Genomic DNA, 9,500 nt, shown 5'->3' with positions numbered 1-9,500 from the left:
CAATGAGCAGAAAAGACAATGCAGAAGCAGGCAGATAATGCAGAAAATTTTAGATGATGTTAAGGGCTATGGGGAAGAGACGAGAGGACACAGAGGTGCTGCTTTCTAGACAGGATGGTCAGGGAAGGCCTGAGAAGGCAACGAGTGACACCCACAATAAGGAACCAACCAAGCCACAATCTTGGGAAGAGGGTTCCAGGAAGAGGGGAGACATGCAAAGGCCCTGAAGCAAGGGCAACCTTGGGGTGTTCACGGAACAAAAAACAGGAAAAGCTGCATCATTCTGAGTAGGAGGAGATGAGACTGGAGAATGGAAACTTCTGGAAGCCCAGGCAGGCCTCACAGGGCCTTACGGGCCCTGGCAAGGAGTTGAGGTTTCATCCTGAATTGATGGGAAGTTGCTGAAGGATCCTCAAGCAGGGGAATGATACAACCTGTTCTATGTTTGTTTGTTTGTTTGAGACAGTCTCACTCTGTCCCCCAGGCTGGAGTATAGTGGTGTGATCTCGGCTCACTGCAACCTCCACTTCCCGGGTTCCAGTGATTCTCTTGCCTCAGCCTCCTGAGTAGCTGGGACTATAGGCACGTGACACCATGCCTGGCTAATTTTTGTATTTTAGGTAGAGATGGGGTTTCGCCATGTTGGCCAGGCTGGACTTGAACTCCTGACCTCAGGTGATCTACCTGCCTTGGCCTCCCAAAGTGTTGGGATTACAGGCGTGAGCCACCACACCCGGCCTGTTCTATATTTTAAAGAGGGCATGCTGTTGCTGTGAGAATACATTCCTGAAGGCGAAGGAGGGTGCAAGAGGACAGTTAACGTTGTGTCGCATCAGATGGAAGTGGAGATGGGGAGGGGGGTCAGATTACAATATATTTTTGCTAATGGGTTAGATGTGGGGGATGAGGTAAGGGGAAATATAGGATAATTCCAAGGCTTTCTGCCTGAATAACTGGGTAGATGATGGTACAGTTACTAAATCCGGGAAGACTGTGGGTGGAACAGGTTTGGGTGAGAGCTGGGGGTTGGGTGCAGAGCTAAATCAAGAGTTGTGTTTTAGACACATCAAGTTCACTGTTCTCTTAAATCTCTAATGAGAGGCCAAGAAGGCAACTGGACTGATAGGTTGGAATTCAGAGGTGGGATGGGCTAGAGATCTTGAGACTTGTGGGCATGTAGATGGTAATTAGGATCTCAGGATCGGGTCACTGGGGGAATGCAATGAAGAAAAGAGGTCCAGGAGACACAGATTGGGGTCTTCCAATGTGTGGAGACTGCACAGAGGCCAGCAAGGGAGGGTGAGATAGAAAGCCAATGGAGGAGGGCACCAGGAGAGCCCCAGCTCCACTGACCAACCTTGTAACCTCAGGCAAGTTGCTTCCCTTCTCTGGGCCTCAGTTTCCCCTATGTGGACAAGGGGATGGCCATATTCATCACTGAGGTGGTTCCAGCTTGATCATCCTGGGACACTCCTGAGAAAGAGCGGCAGCAGTTTCTGCAGCCACCTGCCACAGGAAGAGATCAAAGCTCAGGCTCCCCCATCTCGTTTCCAGGACTCCTACAACGAAACTGAATGAAATCCCAAATACAACAAAACATAGCCCAAAGGTCAGCCACTCAGAGTTGGGGGCTGGGTAAGGTCATGGTGACCTGGAATAGAATCCAGCCTTTTTGTCACTTGCCAGATGGGTGACCCTCAAGCCTCAGGTACTTAATCTGTAAAATGCAGCCAACAGGACACACAGCAGGGGTCTGTTGTTAGAACTAAGCCAGGTATGGGTGGACACGGTGGCTCACACCTGTAATCCCAGCACTTTGGGGGGCCAAGGCAGGCAGATCACCTGAGGTCAGGAGCTCAAGACTAGCCTGACCAACATGGTGAAACCCCATCTCTATTAAAAATACAAATATTAGCTGGGCATGGTGGCGTGTGCCTGTAGTCCCAGCTACTTGGGAGGCTGAGGCGGGAGGATTACTTGAACCCGGGAGGCGGATGTTGCAGGGAACCGAGATCACACCACTGCACTTCAGCCTGGGTGACAGAGTGAGACTCTGTCTCAAAAAAAAAAAAAAAAAAAAAAAAAAAAAAAAGAACTAAGCCAGGTAGCAAGCAAAGCATCCTGCATGGCTCCAGGCATGCATGCAATCAATGATCAGCTCCTTCCTGCTTTAGGAAGACTCCTTCCCTGAATCAGGAGAGAGGGAGTCCAACCTGGCTGCACTCTCAGAATGATGTAGTCCTACTGCTGGTCAAGCCTGGGGCTGCCAGCTCTGTGCCACCCTGCATCTCACTTGCAGGGTACGTGGTTACCCAGCTAATCACAGGAATTAGGGATCTGCAAAGACTGACTAGGTCATCTAGCTGGAGCCTGGGGCACTGTGGAAGGTGGGAGGAGGGAGGGGGGACAAGAGCTTCTAAGGCTGACCGTAGCTGTAGACTCACCCCAGCCTTTTCCCAGGCTGCGTTAACCTGGCTGGCAAAGGGCAGTGATATGACAGCAGGGGAACACTATAGCAGAGAGTGAGCTGGAACTCGGGCCAATGTGTTCAGCCCAGTGACAGCTCCTGGCTCAGTGTCTCCTAGAAGCAGCCCTGGAAGAAGGCAGGGACTGCAGGGGCAGCTGCTGGAAGGCGAGCTGGGCAGGCAGCCTGGATTCCTGCCCCACCTCTGTCACAACCATTAGGCCAATGGCTCCACTTATTGGGCACCTCCAAGGTGGCAGGTGCTGTGCTAGGTGCTTAACTGAAGAGCTCGTCAACAACCTTGCAAGGAGGGCAAACATGTCCCTGTTGAAAAGATGAGGAAACCGAGGCTAACAGAAGAGGAAGGCTTGCCCAAGGTCACCCACCCTTCTAGACGTTCCTTCTTTTCAAGACATAGACAAGACACCCTTCCGCAGCACACACGGTCCTGCGCAATTGGTTCTGCTTCCTTCTCCTGCTGCACCTGCCCCTTCCTCTCCCTTGGCCTTCCATCAGGTCTCCATGGAAACATTCAGAAGCCTTCCCTAGGCCCCAGAATAGGTCAGGCTCCCCCTCACACCTTTTTTTTTTTTTTTTTTTTTTTTTTTGAGACAGAGTCTCACTCTGTCGTCTAGGCTGGAGTGCAGTGGTGTGATCTCAGCTCACTGCAGCCTCCGACTCCCGGGATCAAGTGATTCTCTGCCCCAGCCTCTCCAGTAGCTGGGATTATAGTATAGGCACCTGCCACCATGCCGGCTTTTTATTTATTTTATTTTTTTGAGATGGAGTCTCGCTCTCTGTCTTGCCAGGCTGGAGTGCGGTGGTGCAATCTTGGTTCACTGCAACCTCTGCCTCCTGAGTTCAAGTGATTCTCCTGCCTCAGCCTCCTGAGTAGCTGGGATTACAGGCACACGCCACCACGCCTAGCTAATTTTTCTATTTTTAGTAGAGACGGGGTTTCACTATGTTGGCCAGGATGGTCTTGATCTCCTAACCTCATGATCCACCCACCTCAGCCTCCCAAAGTGCTGGGATTACAGGCGTGAGCTGCCGCGCCTGGCTCCCCTTACACCTTTCACAGTGGCCTCTCCTTTGTCTTTTGGGCACTTTTCACAACTATACTTATTACTTCACAACCCTAAAAATCGTTATTTGTGTAATTTTTTTGTTTAATATCCTTCCTCCTGCATCTACACGATGCCTGGCACATGGGTGACTGTTAATACGTATGTGTGGAAAGCACGGTGACTAAACCTGTAAACAACAAATGAGCGAATAAACCACAAACAAATCTCCCTCCCGCGGCGATGGGCTGGCTGCGATTCCACTGGGACACAGGGACTTGTATAAAGGGGCAGCTCCCTTAGAGTCTACATCATCAAACCTAATAGGAACAGTATCTTGTGATCACTGTGACCTGCAGCCCAAGGGGGTATGCACAAAGCAATCCCAAGATGTGTGCAGTGGGGGGTGGACACCCAGCTCCCTGCATGGGTCAGACCCCAGAGCTGGCCAGTTTCTCTGTTGTCCTCCAATCTGGCTTCCAGTGGTGGCAGCCACTCTCCTGGTTCCTGCAGGAGAGAGACGAAAGTGGCGAGGGGGTGTCTCACAAGGAGAACTGTGCTGGTTTCATTTCTGCTTTGAGGCGAGACACATCCTGTGTGTCAGACTACCCAGGGAGTGCTCCTGTTCTCCCAGCGCCAACCACCAACAGCGCAGTGACCAGGAGCAGGAGACCCTGGGGAGTCGAGACCAGGGACATGGCTCTCATGGCTGTGCAGGGAGCTTGGCCCCAGGCCCCACCCTGCCTCCTTCCCTGCAGGGCTGCCTCTCCACAGAGGCCACTCTCACTGGGTTTCTGTCTCCCACACCCCATCTCATTGTGAGGAAAAGCCCAGCCTGACTGGAGGGGATTAGGAGGGGGTGGGAGAATGCAGACGGGTTCGATCTCTCCTCTGCTCTGTGTGCTCAGTAACCCCAGGCAAGTCCCTGAACTTCCCTGAGACTCAGTTTCTCCTCTGAGAAGTGGGGGTCCCCATTCACCTCCACCAGGGCTGTCCCCAGGCCCTAGCAGGTTGATGGACACACACTTGTTTGGGGTTCAATATACAAATAAGCTCTTGCTGTTATCTTTTTTCTGCTTTCTTTCTTTTCCCAAGCTTCAGACTAGCTAGTGGTATATCATGTTCCTTATACACCTGCTGGGCTCATTCAAAGCAAAATGTTTAGGCAGAGCATGGTGGCTCATGCCTGTAATTCCAGCACTTTGGCAGGCCCGAGGTGGGTGGATCACTTAAGCCCAAGAGTTTGAGACAGCCTGGACAACATAGTGAGACCCTGTCTCTACAAAAAATTAGTGGGGTGTGGTGGCATGTGCCTGTAGTCCCAGCTACTCGGGAAGCTGTGGTGGGAGGATCAACTGAGCCTGGGAGGCAGAGGTTGTAGTGAGCTGTGATCACGCCACTGCACTCCAGCCTGGGTGATAGAGCAAGACCCTGTCTGAAAATAAAATAAAATAGAAAACCAGAATGTTTGGCCTCCATTACGGGAGCATTTACAGCACTGCCTTAAAATGGGGGAGCACCCTGCACCACTCAGACACCTTTGCAAAGCTGACTGCCTCGGGTCCTCACCATGATCCCTCAAAGAAAGCTGGAGAAACGCCGTCATCACTGTACCCTCAAACTTGAGGTCGAGTGAGGTGAATGGACTTACTCAGGATCACAGGTAGTTGGCACTACTGTCAGACAAGAGTAACAGTGGCTTTTCCTCAGACTCAGTTCTCAAAATGCTGCCCCACCACCCCCCTTTTTTTTTTGAGACAGAGTCTCCCTCTGTCACCCAGGCTGGAGTGCAGTGGTGCGATCTTGGCTCACTGCAACCTCCGCCTCCCGGGTTCAAGTGATTCTCAGCCTCAGCCTCCTGAGGAGCCGGGATTACAGGCGTGCACCACCACACCTGGCTAATTTTTGTATTTTGAGTAGAGACGGGGTTTTGCCATGATGGCCAGACTAGTCTCGAATTCCTGGCCTCAAGTGATCTGCCTGCTTTGGCCTCCCAAAGTGCTGGAATTACAGGCATGAGCCATTGCGCCCAGCTCAACAACCCTTATCTCCCAGGTTCTCACACCGACTTCTCGAGTTACGTAATGAAGTCTTGATGATTCCCATCTTGTCGCTAGACAGATGAGGGTCAGGGTGGTTTCGAAAGCCTATGCAGGGTCACCTGGTGAAGAAACAGCAGGTTGAACCTGGGCGCAGGGTTCTGATTCCGAGGAGAAAGGGAACATGAAAGAGATCATTTCCCTACTTGTTTTATCAGACACCGGCTACCACCGTGGAGCTTGGGTGTGTTCAGAGGCCATTGTTCTACCTACGTCTGGGGCCAGGAAGAGCAAAGGCTGACAGGTGAGCAAGGCCTCGTGTGGCATGACCCCAGGGGACAGGCTGGCTCAGGGCTTCCAGACAATGGGCCATTTTTTGGCTCCATTGTTCTACCTACGTCTGGGGCCAGGAAGAGCAAAGGCTGACAGGTGAGCAAGGCCTCGTGTGGCATGACCCCAGGGGACAGGCTGGCTCAGGGCTTCCAGACAATGGGCCATTTTTTGGCTCCAGTGTGCACCCAGGGACTTGCTAGCACTCACCTCTAGTTGTTGAAAGGGCAGGCTGGGTGAGGCAGGTCGGGGAACTCTCTCTGCAGTTCTTCCTTTCAGTTTTTAGTCGTCTTCTCTTGACTGTTCTGTTGCCAAAACCCCCCAGCCCTCCAGCATCACCTTCCCCACCCCATCCTCCTCACCTGCTAGGAGAACTCTTATGTAGCTGTCAAGTCCCAGCCCAAATGCCCCTTTCTCCAGTCTTCCCCAGCTGCCCTACACAGACTGAAGCCCCCTCCTCTATTTCTTTTTTTCTTGAGACCAAGTCTTGCTCTGTCACCCAGGCTGGAGTGCGGAGGTACGATCTTGGCCCACGCAAACTCCCCCTCCCGAGTTTAAGTGATTCTCCTGCCTCAGCCTCCCGAGTAGCTGGGATTACAGGCACCCACCACTAAGCTTGGCTAATTTTTTTTTTTTTTTTTGTATCTTTAGTAGATAGAGATGGGGTTTCACCATGTTGGCCAGGGTGGTCTCGAACTCCTGACCTCAAGTGATCCACCTGCCTCAGCCTCCAAAAGTGCTGGGATTACAGGCGTGAGCCACTGCACCTGGCCAATTTCTTTCTTTCTCTTTTTCTTTCTTTTTTTTTTTTTTTTTTTGAGATGGAGTCTTGCTCCGTCGCCCAGGCTGGAGTGCAGTGGCGCGATCTCGGCCCACTGCAAGCTCCGCCTCCCGGGTTCATGCCATTCTCCTGCCTCAGCCTCCTGAGAAGCTGGGACTACAGGCACCCGCCACCATGCCTAATTTTTTTTGTAGTTTTAGTAGAGACGGGGTTTTACAGTGTTAGCCAGGAAGATCTTATCTCCTGACCTCGTGATCCGCCCGCCTCGGGCTCCCAAAGTGCTGAGATTACAGTGAGCCACTGCGCTCGGCCAGCGCCCGGCCAGTTTCTGTACTGCATTACAGATAGCCAATCTGAGACCTCTTCTAGAGGGCTATGGTGGCTGCTTTGCATGTCTGCTTCCCTCCACGAGGAGGGCAAGGCCCACATTGGTTCAACCTTGCATAAATGTTGGCTGAATGAATGAATTCAATAAATTCTAAATAAGCACCAAATGTGTGATGGGTGCTTGCCGTGGAGGATACAAGGATGAGCAAGATGTGTTCTCTGCCTCCAAAGAGCTTACATTCGATGGGAGAGGCAAGGTACGTGAACAAGGAAAGTGGAAGAGAAACACAGAAGCCATGTCCCAGCAAGTGAGCACTCAATATGGCCAGCATTCTAATCTGGTGCTGCCCGTAACTTGCTGGATGCCTCTAAGCAGGCTTCTTAGCCACTCTGGCCTTGGAACCCAGCAAGAGTAATTGCTATAGATTGACGATGGGGCTGCCATTGGATTCAGATCACAGGAAGGGGCAAGTGACAGGTGCCTCTTCTTCCAAAGTCACAGGAGGGAGGGAGTCCCCCCGTCTAAACCTCTTACCTGACCACAGTCTAGTTCATGCTGTCTGAAGCTGACACGATTGACATTGGAGGCTGGATAATTCTTTGCTGTAAGGTCTATCCTGAGCATTGTAGGTTTTTTAGAAGTACTCACTAGAGGCTGGGCACAGTGGCTCACACCTGTAATCCCAGCAGTTTGAGAGGCTGAGGTGGGAGGATCACTTGAGGCCAGGAGTTCAAGAACAGCCTGGCTAACGTGGCAAAATTCTGTCTCCACACACAAAAAATAAAAAAATTAGCCAGGCATGGTGGCTCCAGGTACTCAGGAGGCTGAGGCACAAGAATCGCTTGAACCCGGGAGGTGCAGGTTGCAGTCAGCCAAGGTTGTGCCACTGTGCTCCAGCCTGGGTGACAGAGTGAGACCCTGTCTCAAAAAAAAAAAAAAAGCATAGAGCAGAGAGACAGCCAGGCATGGTGGCTCAGGCCTATAATCCCAGTGCTTTGGGAGGCTGAGGCAGGAGGATCTCTTTTTTTTTTTTTTGAGACGGAGTCTTGCTCTGTCGCCCAGGCTGGAGTGCAGTGGCATGATCTTGACTCACTGCAAGCTCTGCCTCCTGGGTTCACGCCATTCTCCTGCCTCTGCCTCTAGAGTAGCTGGGACTACAGGTGCCCACGAGCACGCCTGGCTAATTTTTTTTGTATTTTTAGTAAAGATGGCGTTTCATCGTGTTAGCCAGGATGGTCTCGATCGGCAGGAGGATCTCTTGAGGCCAGAATTTTGAGACTACCTGGGCAACATAGCAAGAATCCCGTCTCTATAATTTTTTTTTTTTTTAGACGGAGTGTCGCTCTTTTCGCCCAGGCTGAAGTGCAATGGCGTGATCTCGGCTCACTGCAACCTCCGCCTCCCAGGTTCAAGTGATTCTCCTGTCTCAGCCTCCCAAATAGCTGGGATTACAGGTGCCTGCCACCATGCCAGGCTAATTTTTGTATTTTTAGTAGAGACGGGGTTTCACCATGTTGGCCAGGATGGTCTCGATCTCTTGACCTCGTGATCCACTCACCTCGGCCTCCCAAAGTGCTGGGATTACAGGCGTGAGCCACTGTGCCAGGCCTTTTTTTTTTTTTTTTTTTTTTTTAAATTAGCTGGGCGTGGTGGTGCACGCCTGTAGTCCCAGCTACTCAGGGGGCTGAGCTGAGAGGATTGCTTGAGACTGAGTTCAGGGTGGCAGTTAGCTGTGATAGTGCCACTGCACTCCAGCCTGGGCAACAGAGGGAGACCCTGTATCTCTGAGAGGAAAAAAAAAAAAGAGCACAGAGAAGAGGCAAGAAACTGCGTTCCAGTGGCAACTGTGGGACTGAAACAGACTGGAATTCCCCCCTCAGCACTCATCCATCCTGTTGGTTGAGAAAGGAAAAAGTCTATATACAATCTTATGGTCCCCAGTGTTTCTCCCAGATGAGTTCAGATGAAAATTCTGGGGCTCAGGGAGAAAAGACTTTTCCAGAGATTGCATAGCAATTCCCCATCTCCCCTCATCCCCATGGGAAAAGAGATTTTCTTGTTGGAAGGACTATGTGCCGATTCACTGAGGAAACAGGAATCTTGCTGCAGCCAGAGAAGCAGATGGAGGTCAAATCTGAAGGCTGGTAGGACTCAGTACTTGGCACCAGCTTTTGCTACATGCAAATGCTACATCCCAGGCATTTCAGGCCAGGTTTAGGGCAAGTGTGTGGCATAGTCTGAAGGCCAGGAGCTGCCTGAAGCACTTGCAGGCTGAAGCCACAGCTGCAGACCAGAAGAGAGGGCACACACAGTGCCTTCCAGATAGAAGCCTGGCAGGGAGGAAAGGCCACTGGTCCTGCCTCAAAGTCACTGAGTCACTGCCCATTCCCTACCAGAGAACCTGTATATGAGGCCATGTCTACCTGTTACACTGCATCTGTACCCATGCAGAGATTCACCATACACGTAAGGCAGTCAGTTGAAAGGAACGAAG

Source organism: Pan troglodytes, chromosome 23 (genome assembly GCF_028858775.2).
Source record: "Pan troglodytes isolate AG18354 chromosome 23, NHGRI_mPanTro3-v2.0_pri, whole genome shotgun sequence".
Classification (NCBI taxonomy): Eukaryota; Metazoa; Chordata; class Mammalia; order Primates; family Hominidae; genus Pan; species Pan troglodytes.
Note: the sequence above shows the minus strand (reverse complement) of the source record.